General features: G+C 30.3%; 1 protein-coding gene across 4 annotated transcripts in view; it reads right to left on the bottom strand.

The window, feature by feature from the left end:
* Window positions 1-17044, bottom strand: part of LOC107439046 (homeobox protein extradenticle) — a 320360-nt gene that overhangs the window by 87527 nt on the left and 215789 nt on the right. The gene's annotated exons all lie outside the window — the stretch shown is intronic.

The raw sequence follows: 17044 nt of genomic DNA, 5'->3' as shown, positions 1-17044 counted from the left end.
ACTTAAGAGTAAAGTCTGTTTTTATTTATTCTTTTTTTTTTTTCTTCATAGCAGTGGAATCTGAAGTCTTCCGTTTTCATATTATCGCCCAAACGTAAGCGCCAGAAGTTGTGCTTTTATCAGGATAAACACGATAAAAACGAAGCTTGAAATATTTCCCCCTCTAAGCCACTTAGAAAAGGGAGGGGGGAAACACTTGGTTGGCTCTAAGAAAAAATATATTCCCGTACAACGAATCATTTGAAAAATGCATAAAATCATCCGAAGTCATATGTAGCAAAGATGGATATATGGAAACAAAAAAAATAGGATTTAAACAAAAAGTATCAATTCCAAAGAATTTAAAACATATATTAATAGTTATATTTAAATGGAGCTATAATTATAGTATCAGTATTTCTGAATTCACTATCAAGCTATGATTGTAAATAATAAAGTATTTAACAATAGTTTATTGTATAATAACAATTTATTATTACTGTAATGATCCTATTTATTTTCAGAAAAAAAAAAATTCTCTTCCCATGTATTTCAGGAAAATTTCAAACTAAATTCAGACCATATTTTGGATACATGGAAACAAAAAAAAAATAGGATTTAAACAAAAAGTATCAATTCCAAAGAATGTAACATATTTTAATAGTTATATTTAAATGGAACTATAATTATAGTATCAGTATTTCTGAATTCACTATCAAGCTATTATTGTAAATAATAAAGCATTTAACAATAGTTTATTGTATAATAACTATTGATTAATACTATAATGATCCTATTTAATTTCAGAAGAAAAAAAAATTCTCCACACTTTCCCATGTATTTCAGGAAAATTTCAAAGTAAATCCAGACCATATTTTATCTATATCATGCGATTTTTTGTCGGAAAACTATGATTTTTTAAAAAATTTGTTGTCAAATATTAGATTTTGCTATGATAGTAAATAATAAAGTATTTAACAATAGTTTATTGCATAATAGCTATCGATTATTACTACAATGATCCTATTTAATTTCAGAAAAAAAAATTCTCCTGACTTTCCCATGTATTTCAGGAAAATTTCAAAGTAAATCCAGATCATATTTTATCTATACCATGCGATTTTTCGCCGGAAAACTATAATTTTTTTTTAATTTTAAATTTGTTGTCAAATATTAGATTTTGTAAGCATAACATTGAATGAGGATAGAAACATGGAAAAGTTTCAGTAAAATGTGGACTTTAAATAATTGGATTAGATGCTAGAACTATTTAACTCCTTAACTCGAGTCTCAATAATTACTGATTACTGTTACTGCCAATTTTAAGACTGGTTACTTTTCAGTGTAGAAATGCTCCAGGTTTGAGTGAAAAAAAATTTTCCCTCACTATTTTTAGCTTTTTAGAGTCAAAATAAAATTATCTGTGATACATGGGTACATAGTATTTTATATATCATAGGTACATAGTACTGTGATACATAGTATTTTATAATATTCTTCCGATATATTATGAGAAGCAAAAGTGGAAAACAAAGGAACTCTTTCCTTCCCCTTCAGATCTATGACTAAATTGAGGAAGTGACCTCATGAGTGGTGTCGTTTGTGGCACATTCAAGGCAATCTCCAAAGTTGTGCTTTTAAATGACGGTATGTTTATTTTTCATTTTCAAATCACATATATTCAATAAGATTCGGATCTGAAGATTTCGGGAGATTTTGGGAAAGTAGTCTTCATTATATATCTCAAATCAATCACTTACAATACCGATGAAGAGATATAAGATATGCATTATCCTAGTGAGATTAATTCCTGACATTAGATCCTAGAGATTGGTCATCAGCATTAGTGGATGCACTAGGTTATCAAGATTATTATATGATTAGGATATGATCAAACTGACATGAATATGAAATTAAGGTCATAAACCATACCAGCATAATACAAGCGTTCCAGAAACAACACTAAGACAGTTAAGTGGTTATAATAAAGTGATCGTGATGAAAACTATTAGGACAAAAATTTTGTTTATCAATAAAACAAGTAAATTTGCATTTTATTACATTATATTTATACTTTAAATATGAGTACTATTAATAAAGGATTTTAAATATTTTTGTATCATAAAATGAAAATATAAATACAATTTATTTTATCATTATCAAACTCTACATAAACAGAAAGCTAATAAGTTTTATCATTTTAAAAGCATTTGAAATTTTGCTTTAATATTTATAGTATAGAACATAAAAAAAAATTCTTAAATGAGGGTTATCAGAGTGAAGAAAGTAAAACGATTTAGATAGTACCTCCCCCACCATCGAGCCTCAAAGAAAAAACTTCCTCAAGTAAGGAGAAAAATTCTCATTTTTCTATTTTAGTCATACATCTCGAGCAATAACTTCCAGCCTCCCTCCTCCAAATTCGAACGTCAGCGTAAAAGAAATGACCCGAACCTAAGTTCGAAGTAGACGCTGAAAATGTCCGATAATAGTGATAAATGAAAAACTATCTTGGAAAAAAAATCTTGTCGCCAAGTGATGACCACAGCGCAACAGAAGCATGACAGTCAAAAAAGAGATGTCGTGGTCCACGTCGTGTCCGGTTCGTGTCATCAGGAGGGGTCGTAGTGTCCCGTCACCCCCTTATCCAGTCACTGGATATCATTGTATGACGCCTCAGGGTGAAAGATCACTTTTGGGTGCTTTCTCGATCCATGAAATATGACTGTCAATCCGAAACCGGAAGTACATGGCCACGTGATTTGTGGTTTTGATTTTTTTACGCTTCTTTTCGAAGATTATTTTTTTTTTAATAAAATTATTTTAACGTTCTTTCCTCCCACTTCCTCGAACCGGATCGGAAAACCGACATGATGTTAAGGAAATTTGCTAACCTGGAGCGAGCAGTGGAAAAAATAAAACAAAACTAAGAGAATTTTATTTATATATATCTAAGTTAAAAATATAGAGATTTTTAAAATTATTAATCTATTATTATAATAAATGTAAATGTTTTTAAATTATTATTATTAATGTATTTAAAATTATGAAAAAAAATTTTAAAAAAATATTCGCAAATTTTTAAAATTGAAAATAAATAAAATGCCGGAAAACAAAATAAGGAAAAATTATAATCTCGTCAACAGCTCACACGATATATATATATATATATATATATATATATATATATATATATATATATATATATATATATATATATATATATATATATATATATATACAGGGTGGTCCTAAAATATATGACAAAAATGTAAAGGTAGGTAGAGGGGACATAAATAAGCATATTTCGGATAGGAATGTATGTGCGGTAATGGCACATTAAAGCACTAGCTTGTAAAGCAGTATGGATCAAAGGAAACTGAAAAGACAAGTCAAGACATAAGAAAATTCGATTCCCTACCGGCTCAAGGCGGCATTACCTCACACACAATCCTATACGAAATATGCTTATTTAGGTCCCCTCTACCTACCTTTACATTTCTGACACATATTTTAGGACCACCCTGTGTGTATATATATATATATATACACACAACAGCTCTGCGTAGGCGAGGATGTGAAAGTTAAAGATTTAATTCAACAGATTTAAAAATTTTAAGAAACTAAATGTCAAGATGTAACATATTTTTAATATACACTCACTAGGGCCGGGATAGCCTGGTCGGTAGGGCGCTGGGCCCATATCCAAGAGGTCGTGGGTTTGATCCTCGCCGGCCGAAGACTCCCCGTGTAGTAAATGGTGACTGATGCACGTTAAATCTGTCGAGTCTCAAAGTCCTCCATGTTCCCACAACAAATTAATACCTCTGGGGGTACTGATCCAGGAGTTTCCTTGTCTTCTAGATTGGTTCAAAATTACAAGGCTACGGAGTTGAACGTAAGTAGTCGTAAACCCATGAAATTGGGTCGGCTGTTCAACGACGGTTATAAAATAAAATAAAATATGCACTCACTCATTTAAGAACGCTTTTATAACAAATCTGCTTTAAATTCTAATTTTATAAGCATTGCGCTAGCTTAACATCAAATAATATGTATAGTAAAACAAAAGTATCATGTTTCTCTATTTAGCAGTATTTGACAAAAAAGGTATATGATTTTCAAATCAAGTCACTAGAAAACATTATTGAAGCAAAACTTGAAATATAGAATTAATGTGTGTGGTAAAAGTATGTGGAAATTACAAAAATTGTTAAAATACATAATAAATTTTTCGGTACAATTGAGAATTTCAATACTACGTGAAGAAAAACGCATCAGCACTATCCTATTTCTTTTACCTTCTGGTTTTTGATTGAGGAAATAAATAAAATGGATAAAACCGAAACTAATTCATTTACCTTGAAATGTATAGATTAATACTTTCTAAAAGGAAGAAAAAAAAAGCAAAAAATAAAATAGAGGTTTGCGGTGCCCCTCGAAGTTGAGAAACAGCAACTAACAGAACTCTTATTTAGCAGAGAAAATTCTAGGGGTTTAATTTGGGCAAAGGCCTTATTCTTGAAGTTTTGGGTGAAAATAAAGGCAGGAAATGGATCAGTCGGGGATGCGGGATGAGAGAGAAACTAACGTTAAGTGAACGGGAGCGAAAAGCAAAGAGCTTCCTTCTAATTACAGCAGAGGCCCAAATCACCCCCATGGGATGCTAGGGAAAAGGTTAATGGACCAGAGGTCGGGAAGCATCCTACATTTGCTGCCAACCTCTTACCATCCCTGGTTTGCAGGGTTGCTTACCGATTTTTCTCTTTCTTCGGCATCGCCAAAAAGGTGTGGACAGAGCCAAGAAACTCAAAGATAAGATTGACGGAGTACTCAGGTAAAATATATTAATTTAATGGATTAATCCATTGAAAAAAAGATTTTAATGACTGAAAACAGCAGAATATGGCTTTACACAGATTATGTATACCAGTGTCGCATAAACATAAAATTGTTTAAAATGTCTATAATAGTTAAATGGACTGTAAGTAAGGTAAGGAAGGACATGCTACTGTAAGGTACTCAATACACACAAAAACAAATAAACGAATGAATAAATAAAATTAAAAAAACTCCCCCTGTTAAAAATGTTAAACGAAGCTCAAATTCTTAAAAAGGGTTAGGGAGACACATTGCTAAAAATATGTTAAAAGAAAATTTTTCATCAACTTTAAAAATGAAAAAAATAAAAACACATTAAAAATCTTAAAAAAAGAAAAAAAACTTCTTAAACGAAACAACATTGTTAAAAAGAGTAGAAAAATTCAAAAAGTGCCATGTTAGATCAGAATATTAGTTTAATTTGTGAAAGGCATGCCACTGTAAGGTTTAATAATAATAGTTAAAAAAAAAGAGCTGCAAAACAGAAAATTTAGCGTAACAATTATCGGAACAAACTCTGAATTTATATAACATATGAGTTGATTTTATAAGACAGTACAGATTATAACAAATTAATAATACTCCAGATAATGCTTTAAATTTTATCCATTTTTTCGTAGTTAACCATTCAGTATAAATTAAATAAGGATATCAGTATGATTTGATATGAGTTGATTTTTAATGATGGCATAGAGTACGATAAATTAATAATACTTCAGAAAATGATTCCATTTTTTTAAATTTTATCAATTTTTTAATAGTTGCTCATCCAGAATAAGTTAAATATATGAATATCAGCATGATTTAAAAAGAACTGAATCATCGGTGTTATTATTTCAAAATAAAATAACTAACACAGCTAAAAAGAATTCACAGTGCACGAATACTTAAAAATGTTCAAAGTAGCAAACACTATGAAAACCTTTAAAAAGCACACAAATAAATCTTTTTTATTTTCTAGAAAAACGAAAATCTATTTTTTTTTTATTATTAATTAGAAAAAAGAAAATCGAATTTTTTTTTATTATTAATGTCAAATTAATTTTATTTTTCTCTTTCTCGAACTGTGCTTGTATATCTGAAATCGTAAAGTTATAAGTTTAAAGAAGAGCATCATTCATAAACATATTAGTAAAAATCATTAAACCGTCCAAACTAAATAGTAGAACAATTACAAAACAAAGCTTTTCAGAACATTTAAAAACACATTTTAAGAATAAAATTCAGGAAGTATTCAAATGATCCGTATTCACCCGCCATTCTGAGCCTTACGTCGCCAAAAGTTGAGAACTAGAAAACACACCATCGACATATCCACGAAACGTTGATGGAGCGTCCGCCACTGCCCTCTGGTGGTACTCAGAGGACTCATGGGACACCCCCACAGCTCTTAAACACACACCGTCGCATAAGGAAAAGTGATTTGGAGAAACCCTCTTTTGTCGCTGCAGGCCGGCTATGGCCATTTTCAGAAGCGAAGTCTACATACAGGAATGAATGATGTTCTGGTCTTTACATGGATGTCGTCTATGCGGCCCTGGAGTACTCTATCGCGGCATCATGGGGGACTGGGAGGGTAAGCAAGTTTTGGGAAAAGTTTTCGACCAGGGCTTCATGCTAGAGTTCACATGGATGTTAGTGGGGTTTAACGGCCATTAAACCGTGCCTGAAATTAATTCGCGAATAATTTCTCTACTTTTCAAAATGGATATAGCATGAGGTTGTTTGGGTTATGGAAATGAATAATGGTTGTTTCATGGGGATTTGTTTAACTTAAAATCTAGATGGAAAAATGATTCTAAATTTTGACGCACTTTTGGAAAAGTTGGTGGTGTTTTCAAAATTGTTTATTAGTTTGATTTTAAAATAAATGTTTTCGATTCATAAAAATTATGTAACTGAAACGATTGGAATGGTGAATTAATTTATATCACTCGTAAGGGTAAAAAGCGTTGAATCAAGCATAAAGTCTGAAGTAGAGCGCACAAAAGCAAAGTATTAAACTATGAGTTTCATATTAGTTTTAAATGAAACACGATTTCAGTAGACAAGTTTACACACAAACAAAAATAATAAAAACGCTATCTGCGATTAAGTGTGATAAATAAAAGGTGGAGTTTCGCCCCACTAAAAGTTGTTTTCCTGCTAACGTTGGGTATATGCTGAGAAGCCGAAATACAGAGAAGAAAAGGGGAAAAAAGATAGGTTGTTACAGTAATCGTGCATCGCGCTAATTATTTGTAAACTTTTTTTAAGAAACTATTTAGCTTAGCTGCTTTTATGTATGTACTTTTATACAAAAATCCTGGCATTAGTTAATTTTATTTTATTAAGCAGTGTTAAAGTTTTAAAAGAATTTATAGAGTTTAAAATATATATTATAAATAGGCGTAAGAATAAGCACAAGCTGAATCATTGTGCAAGTAAACTTATGTCTTAAATAAATATGTCCTTTTAAAATGTAATTTGTAACACACAAAATGAAACTATATTGGAGACTTTAGTACAATTATTTTATTCACGTTTGTCTGCAAATACATGTAATCTTGTGGGTTTAATTTAAACTCTAAGTCGCGAAAAATAATCTTAGAAAATGGTAATTAATACGATACACATTTTCTAACAACAGATTTGGGACAAATATGTGATCCAACTAAATATAATTCAATGAAAAACGAAAAATGAACGAGAGTTTATTTCTATTTTATGAAAACAAAAAAAATATTTAATACTGTACTACTAAGCAAAAATCTCCTAAAACTTACATTATTTCCCCCTCACATGTAATACGCAATAGTAAATGGGCGATATCAGTATTTTAATATAGCAATAAATCGAGAGGAATTATCAACATTTCTCGCTAAATCGCGTTATTTTATTTTTTTACAATTTAGCATATTTTAGTTAATTTTACATTGCTCAGTAATATTTTAACACTAATGAAATTAAGAATTAACTACGCTAATAATCAATAATACTCGCAATATTACAATTGATAATTCTCGCAAATTTATATTATTCGATATTTATGCCGCCTATAACTATCGTATATTCGGCATTTATAGCAAAAACTATGACATATCACGTTAAAAAAGTTTTAATATGCCTTTATTACAATATTTGAAAAATATAGTTACTTCACGATTGTCATCCAGTTTAAGTATCTTACACAATGCAATACAATTAGATATTAACGTACAAGTAAGGATCTACAATCCAATTAAAGAATTTTGTAAATTATATTAAGTTATAGTTAGTTCATAGAATGAAAAAAGATCATGTTTGACTTCAAGCTCAAAACAAATTTAAATAATGCTGATATGATTTCGAGAAGTGAATAGTTGAGATACAAGAAAAGTAAGACGACACTCGCCATTTTCTCGACAGAATGGAACAAGTAAAAGATCGAAGAAACAAAAGACAGCAGATGAAGATTCTAAAGAGCAGTGGTGATGCTTTGGATCGTCAGGTTAGGGGGAGGATGAGGGACTTGGAATAGCTCCCTCCGACCGTAATTACGCACATATCCAGCAATCGAAGATGTTACAGACGCTTGCTTTCGATTAAAGTAATGGGAAAATGGTGTCTTTTGGAACATTAAACCCCCCTCTTGCAAGAGATCTTGCTCCATTCAACGGAAGAGCAAGAGGACAAAAGGATTCTGAGAGGTAGGTGAATCAGGGGTAGAGAACAAAAAAAAGAGAGCAAAACAACATACAATACCCTGTCCATTACCGACAACCCCCCCTCCCCAACCTCTATCAGAAGATACTCTTGATATGAAGCGGTTTAGATTTGGCGACAACTGTCTGGCGGGATTAAAGAAAGCAAAATCTGATTATTAAAATCTTAAAATCTAAGTAAACAAAAACATTTTGATATATGTTGAATTAATGATGGTTTAGGAATTAATTTTAAGACTACCTCCCTTCTTTTATAAATTATACTTGGTATTTATAAATCGAATTACCAATAGTGAGTTTTGATGAAAGAAAATCCAGGAGTAGTTAGTACATTGAAAATTAGGAGTCTCAGTCTTAAATTTGGTATCATTTTATGTCTTCTAAAAATAAATAAATAAAAATGCCATCCGATAAATGCGATTTTTAGGCATAATGCCCGAGAAAAAGGCTTTTTAATTTTCATAATTTCAACTAAATTTACCATAACTTGAGTTGAGAATCGGATTTTATTTCACTAGTTTTTGTTTTGTATTTTCATATCAAATTCTCGTTAAAATCTTCCTGATTCTTCAGCTTCTAATTACTTTTAAAAAAATCCAGTAAAAACCAATAAATAAATAATTTATACTATTTTTGTTCTTAGATTACGGAGTAATTATTTTGAATAACACGAATTAAATTATTTAAATAAAAAATTATGCTTTAAATTAAAAATAATAACAAGATTTGCACATCAAAATACGAAAACTAGAAAACATGACACACATTAAATAGATGCCTAACTTGCAGTCCTCCAATGATCAATAACTAAACATAATATGACATAATAAGATAAAATAATAGTGAACACAATATGATGCTCTAACTAAAACATAACATGAAAAACTACATGATTCGCATAAGAAAAATATATATTAATTGTTTTAAAACGAATTTCAATTTAAAAAATAAATAAATTATAACTTTAAAATTAATTAACATGAGAAATTTCCTTGGAGCTCCTAAAAGCCAAAATATTATTTCCAGAGGCCTGATCTATAAAAAATTGTGTGCAAAAAATAAATAAAATAATGAAAAAATTCCAATTTAAATCCTAATAAAACGATTAACACTATAGTAAGTATTTTTACGTACTATTTTCCACGAGCCAAAGGGAAAAGCGAACTGACCAAAAGAACAGCAAGGCTTTTCTAATTTTTCGAGATGGTGGGTGTAAAAGGAAAAAATAAAAATAGAAGAAGCAATGATAACACGGGGGAACATATAAGGGAAAGAAAATTGTATATAAAGTCCGTGTGACCGAAATTAAATTTTTAATTAGAAGTCTAAGCCGAAAGAATGTTAATGGCGGGTATAAAAGAAGGAGAGAAGTTTTCAATATTGCGGGGCAAAGAGTAGCGAAAGAGTATTGGAAAAAGAAAGAAAAGAAAAAAACAAGCAAACGTTATTTAAAAGTAACAAAAGCTTATTTCTTTAGAAATATATTGAGAGAATAAATCTTATACTACGTATTTTCTTTTCCATTTATATATTTTTTATTTATAATAGTAGTAGCAACTAATGTTTTATATTTAATGAAATGAATATATTTTAACTGTAAACCAAAAATAAATTATAGTAAATAGATCATATAAGTTTTCGATAGTTAAATTGAAAAGGAAGAATCCTGATTCTTATTTTTCTAAGTCTCTAATGTTCTTATTTTCCCTACTGAAAATGTAACGTTTAAATTACATTTTAATATATATATATATATATATATATATATATATATAATATATATATATATAATATATATATATATATATATATATATATATATATATATATATATATATATATATATTAAATATATATATATATATATATATATTAAATATATATATATATATATATATATATATATATATATATATATATATATATATATATATATATATATATTAAATATATTCTATATACATTAAATCTATTCTTTCCTTTCTAAGTTCATCATGGCGCATACATGATCTGTATGGCGTATGTGTGAAATGTACTTATCTTCGCCAAAGAAGAATAAAAAAAATGAAGACTATTTGGGTAATTAAAAACTATGGCTCGTGAAAGAATACATTAAAATATTCAATTACGGTTATTTCACCCTAAAAGCAATATTTGAAGCAGCTTTTAAGCAAAATAATAAACGTATGTAGTGATTGGCAAAAGTACAAAAATCGAGAAACAATTTTAAAAATAATTGTGTTAAGTAAAACAAAGCATCTTTATAATCTAAAGAATGAGCTGTGGCGACTCAGGGGATAGAGCGTTCTCCTCCCAATGAGGCAACCCGGGTTCGAATCTCAGTGACGGCTGGCTGATAAAAATTCTCGCATCGACCACAGTGCGGACTGACGTAAAATATCCTCAGTGGTAGACGGATCATGGATTAGAGTCTTCTTGCCGTTAGCTCTACTGTGGGAGGTTTTCGTAGTTTTCTTCGCCATGTAACGCAAATGCGGGTTCCGATGGTTATAGAATCTAAAGAAGATAAACTCAAAACGTTCTTCAACACCCTTGCAACGTCCCTTGATGAAAGATCTCGTTTGTAGCAATAATGAATCAAAAGTCATTTAGAGCTTATAGATGAAAATTTCAACTAAGAACACCAAAAAAAAAAAAAAAAAAAAAAAACACAAAATGAAATTCATAAAAGTTGAAATTCTTGCAAGTGTTACAGAACTTTTTAGACAACTTAGTAAATTTATTATGGTTCTCAAGTCAAAATTAGCACATTTGATAATAAGAAGAATTTACATTACAACTATGAATGAAAAGTAAAAATAAAGTTACGTTTTAAGGGTTAAATATTAAGTTACAAGAGCAAAACTAAATTACGAATAGTTATTTTTTAATTAAAATGTATACTTTCAAAAGAGGTCATGTGGTAGCTTGGAAAAATTGCTTTTTATTGATTTCCGCACTTTGTTTGAATAATAAAAAACATCATATTGAGTTGGGATTCATGGATAAATCAGTGGAGGTTAATTAATATACCTTAACATCAATTTACCTATACCTATTCTGTGCATTAAACTTTTTCTAATGAAGCAGTTTTATCTTCAAATAAGTTCCAGAATTTGTAGTTTTACAGGAATAAACTTTTTAAAAAGAATTTACATTTCGCTTATTTGCTGCTTTTGGAATAGGATAATATAGGAAGTTGCAACAGAATAAAATATTTATATACGGTTATTCAGTCATTACTGCGATTTGAGCAAGCTATAATTACTTTAGGAGCAAATTATTTTGGCAGCTGCAACTATGTATTTTGATAATAAAATAACATTGTTTTCGCTACAACTATACATTTTAACACAGCTGTCATTTAAAACGAACAAATTATTTCTAATTTGATTAAATCACAGGAAAATAAAAACATTTCACAAATATTTGCTGAATATGCACAACCACTTAATGAAATAAATCCTGAACTATCGATATCAACAGACATTTCCAATTTCTCAACTCCAAACAAGGTTGAGAGTAATTTCAAACCAGACAACTCACTCACTGCATTGAAATAGAGCAGGTCAACAATTTTTCTAAAAAGGAATAAAAACTCAAAACTGAACCAACACGAACATTATCAAATCTTCTCTCTGCGATCACAAAATTACAAAAATAGAAGAATCCTTCCTCATTAATTCTGAACACGGCTTTAAATGCATAGGCAGAGAGAGAGAAATCCTTATCAATTGGGTCTCGCCAAAAACAAAAATCCAATGCTTCGAAAGCCTCTTTTCGAAAACTTCCATATCTGCAGTCGGTTCTCTCTCCCCTATGTCATATTAAAAGTCGCGCAACACCCTCCCCTTCTTCTACCTAAACCAATCTCATTTCTCGCCAAAATCCTCGAACAATTGCAATTACTGGGACCCTACCCGATAAGAACTAATTAAATGCGGCACCGCGCCGAAAAGTTGTTGTTTTCCAGAAAATTTGGAGGAACGGGTGAATTTTCGGGAGAGAGTTAGTCCGTTTGTATGTCTGAAGTCCCTGTGATGCCCAGATGCCAGGGATCACAAACAAACAAGTTGTGGTGCATTTGGGAAAGGGGGAGGAATAATAATTATCACCATCAGTTTCGTTCTCAAATACACCCCTTTTTAGTCTGCCCCCCTTGCCTCAAAAGTCACGTCTCGAACAATTCCACAAAACGTTCTATCTGGCAGAAGTCTTTTACTATTTTATCTCGTAGTATCGAGCCTAATACTACTGTTGTTCTAAAACGAGTAAATGTTGGAAAACAGGAGAAAGCTTTTATTGAAGGGACAGGTGCACAAATTGCAGTGCAGTGATTTTAAAAGCAAAATAGCAAACGAATTGAAGCCAGTTTTTAGAAAATAAAATAATAAAAAATAATTAATTGTACCAAAATTTCAAAAATGCTTCGAACCTGCATGTTTAAAATGGTACAAAATGAGTAAATAATTAAAATAGGCTAAATAATAAGATTCGCCGACTCCAGGCTCGCATCACACTGCTAACGTAAAATATCCACGGATCATGGATTAAAATTCTCCTGCTGTTGGGCTAACCGTGGGAGGTTAACGTAGTTTTCCATCAAAAAATTCTCGACGAAAGCCACTTTGCCCCAATGTTTGATCTAGGAGTAACCTTGCCTTATAGATTGGGTTCAAAATTACAAGCCTAAGCAACTGAACATCGATAGAGGTAAACTTATAATTGGGCCGGCTATTCAATGCCGTTTATATATATATATATATATATATATATATATATATATATATATATATATATATATATATATATATATATATATATATATATATATATATATATATATTCTTTTTTCTTTAAATAACTTTTCCAGTTCAAGAAACAATTTTACACTAAATCAACACAAAGTTAACGTTATTTAAGGATTAGTAGTATATGAAAGGAAATAAAATATTTATTTCATAGTCTCAATCACTAAAATTGCGTTAAATAATTTAAATTACGGTCAAAATTGATTAAAATGAATAAAAATCTTTGAGTTTTTATTTATAAATAGTATTGTTTTTATATTCACATGATATCACACATTAATACAAAAGAAATTATTATAATAGATATTTTACCAGCATAAAATCCATTTTTATAATTAAATAATTTTAACTATAACATTGAATTCTTAAATTAAAATAAAATTTTACATTATGGCATAATAATTTAAAATCTAACTTAAAAATACGAAATGACGAAAAATAAAAGGAAACCTTTAATTAAGCAAAGTATTCATCACAACTAACATCAGGATCAATTAATAAAATTTATTCGATTTTACTGTATAGACTATAGCATACAAACGTAAACATAATTATTTCAAACGTAACAAGCGCAGTAAAAAAAAGCATACATAAACTTCTTTTCGTTTTAAATTTTGTTCATTATCTTTTAAATCCAACAGAACAGTATTCTAGATTCCTAATACTAACAATCAGTCGACAACATATACACGCATTTAAGCTGGAATCAATTTTTCAAATCGCAATGCTGAGCTACATAAAGCGATAGCACTTGTTAAAATCGGATAAATAAATCAAAAGGAAAAGAGCGATGATTAATGCAAAACGGCATTTTGTATGAGGCAGAGGTTGTCGGAATCAAATTATAAAATAATATTTTCGAACAGAGTGGTTCACCCCTTATTCTTTCGAATGCGGGGGAGGGACAGGCATGGGAAAGGAGGGGGAGATGGTCGAACTATCGCATCCGGAAAACGATTCCCTCTTCGACTTCCGTCTCGTCGCGGGTGCAGCATAAAAGGCTCCGGATTTAATTAATTCACAGAAACCTGGTGCTAAATCAGTTTATCGGTAACCGTGACGTCATGATTCAAGATCAGTAAGAATGCATGAAATGATTTTCGATGCCAAACTAAATGGGCGACCGTCATCCTTATTTGCTTTTCAAATCTAAAGTTTTTTAAGGAAATAATATTTCTGGAAATTAACAGGCGCACCGGTTTTTCCGTTTCAACGGTAATAGATATGTTAAGTTGGTAGCAAATTTTGAAATAAAGTCCAAAAGAAGTAAAGGGATATATTTTTATTAGTGATAGCAATTTTTTTTACTGATAGCAATATTTATTAGTGATATTAGTTTTCAATGTATCTATAATGAAGACTAAAATAACCGACATAATTTTTTTAACGGCATTCATATAGTAAATACTCCTAAAATTGAATTAATCGTAATAACTCACGTAATCTGTCACATTACATCGTATTATGAGAAATTTGTGCACTCCTTTCAACAGGGTGCATAGCCAAATTGTTCAACAAAAAATAAGCACCTTTTGAGCACTTTTCAAGCACTCAATAAATATTTTTAAGCACTTTAAAAAAATATCATAATTAGGCAAGATTAGAAAGTTTTTGACAATTGACGGTTTTATCTTGTTTTAACCGTCATGTCGGGAAAAAAAGAATTTTTGGCATTGTTTTTGACAATTGTCAAAAATCATGAAATTTTGAATCATGTAAAACGAATAGAGTTTTCATACGCTACGGACTGACAATACGCTGAATAAGATTGATTGGGTTTGAATTAATTGTGAAAAGGTTGAATAGAACAATACGAACTGCGTCTTTTTGCATAATTCGTGGCGAAAATCAACATTGCAAAGGAAAAATATCATTTTGAAAAAGGAAAATTAAGCATTTTCTAAAAACACCTAATGAATAAAAGCACCTTTAAGGGCTTTTAAAAAACGAAAATCGAAAATAAGCACCTTAAAGCACTTTTTAAAAACGCTACGCACCCTGTTTCGAGTACTTAATGATTTACTATTTACCAGAAAATGATAGACTAAGCAACGATCAGGCATTTCAAACATTGAGGACAAAATTCTGAGAAAGCCAGTTTATTTTTAAAGACTCGGAAATAAGGTAAACGAGTGGAAAGAACTTTGTAAATGAGTTATGAGAGCATCGTATTCGAATATTTCTAGTAATGAGAATATATTTTTACATGAAGTATATCCAATCGGCGATCAAGATATTATCGAGTTCTCTTCAATTTAAAGCCTCCAACATTGATAACTAAATTAATGGAAAAAATAGTTTAAAGTTTAGCAAATATGTGGCGCTTGCTAGTGTGCTAATAATCGTAAGTGCAATCGTATTAAAATATGTAGAATAATAGTTAGGTTTTAAGTATAAAATTTTTTAGTTTTTTTTAAAAAAATAATTTGAAGGCATTTTTATAATAGATTTTGCTTTAGAATATAATCTAAAGATTGGAATAACTTAACAATGGAACTTAACAGGAGAAATAATCACTATTTGTCCCCTCTGGAGATGAGACGGGCTTAGACCGAGCCTGCCACGGACTGTAAAAAGTTTTCAGACTCAGGTGGGCTCGGACTCGAGAGAAAATTTTGATAAACTTTTTAACTACTTTAAAACAAACGTTTAGTATAGTTACTTAGCATAAAAAATTTAAATAATATAAATCAACTGTGGTAAAAAGGTTTTAATGAATTATTTTCTTGTTTAGGCAGAAAAGGCCTAATAGTGAGACCGCAAATTTGACTTTTATCTGACGTATGTCCATCCCCATATATCGTATATCCAGGCTCTAAGTAATTCGATGTATCTCGGGATAGGGTGTGTCGGGAATAAAATTCTTCGAGCTCGGGCTTACAAAAGTGAGCCCGAACTCATATCTACTCCCTTACATAAATTTAGATTTTTTTTTTTGTTGCACGAAATAAATTTTATGTTGCAAATTAAAATTGATAAAAAACATTCGTAAATGACAATTTAAAACAAATTAGTTCGAACTATTAGATAAAAAAAATATATCTTCTCCAATTAACTGTTGATACACACTCTTCGCAAATGATTTAATTACTCAAAAATTCAATGAATGTCCTCTACGATTCCAGGCGCCGTGTTAAGGAAACAACGTTTTTTAACAACTATTTATTCATCTTATTCTTTCTCATTTAGAAAAGAGCGGGAAATAATTACATCGCAAGAACCATTGCTTTAATGGCAGTTTTCTTTCCGAAGTGCTGCCACAAAAGTAAACGTTTAAGTTTTTGAAAACAAAAGAGGCATTTTTCAGGATCTTCTTTTTCAGGAAAACAATGAAGGGTGCTTGTAAAAGCACAAAACTAGCGTAATTACAGGGTCTAAGGGAAAATGTTGTATTGAGGGAAAAGAAGTAAGAATAAGCCTTTTTATAAAAGCTTGCGCATTACTAATGTTCTTTTCATTTGGTTTTAAGTTACTTAAATGTCTTTTTAATTATACTTGTAATGCCTCTTTTTATCTAGAAAATTTCTGGAAGAAGATGTAGAATCGAACAAAGTTAAGCCTATCGATTCAAGAATAATTACCTTTAGAACAGCTTTTTATGAATGACTGGTTTAAATTTAATGGAATTGAGTCATGGTCTTACCAAATGGAGAAGTGAGAAAAAAGTTAAGAGTACATAACTGGCATTTG

The sequence above is a fragment of the Parasteatoda tepidariorum genome, chromosome 10 (assembly GCF_982258835.1).
Source record: "Parasteatoda tepidariorum strain Cologne lab strain chromosome 10, Ptep-v5.0, whole genome shotgun sequence".
Lineage (NCBI taxonomy): Eukaryota > Metazoa > Arthropoda > Arachnida > Araneae > Theridiidae > Parasteatoda > Parasteatoda tepidariorum.
Note: the sequence above shows the minus strand (reverse complement) of the source record. Positions and strands in the feature narration are given on the sequence as shown.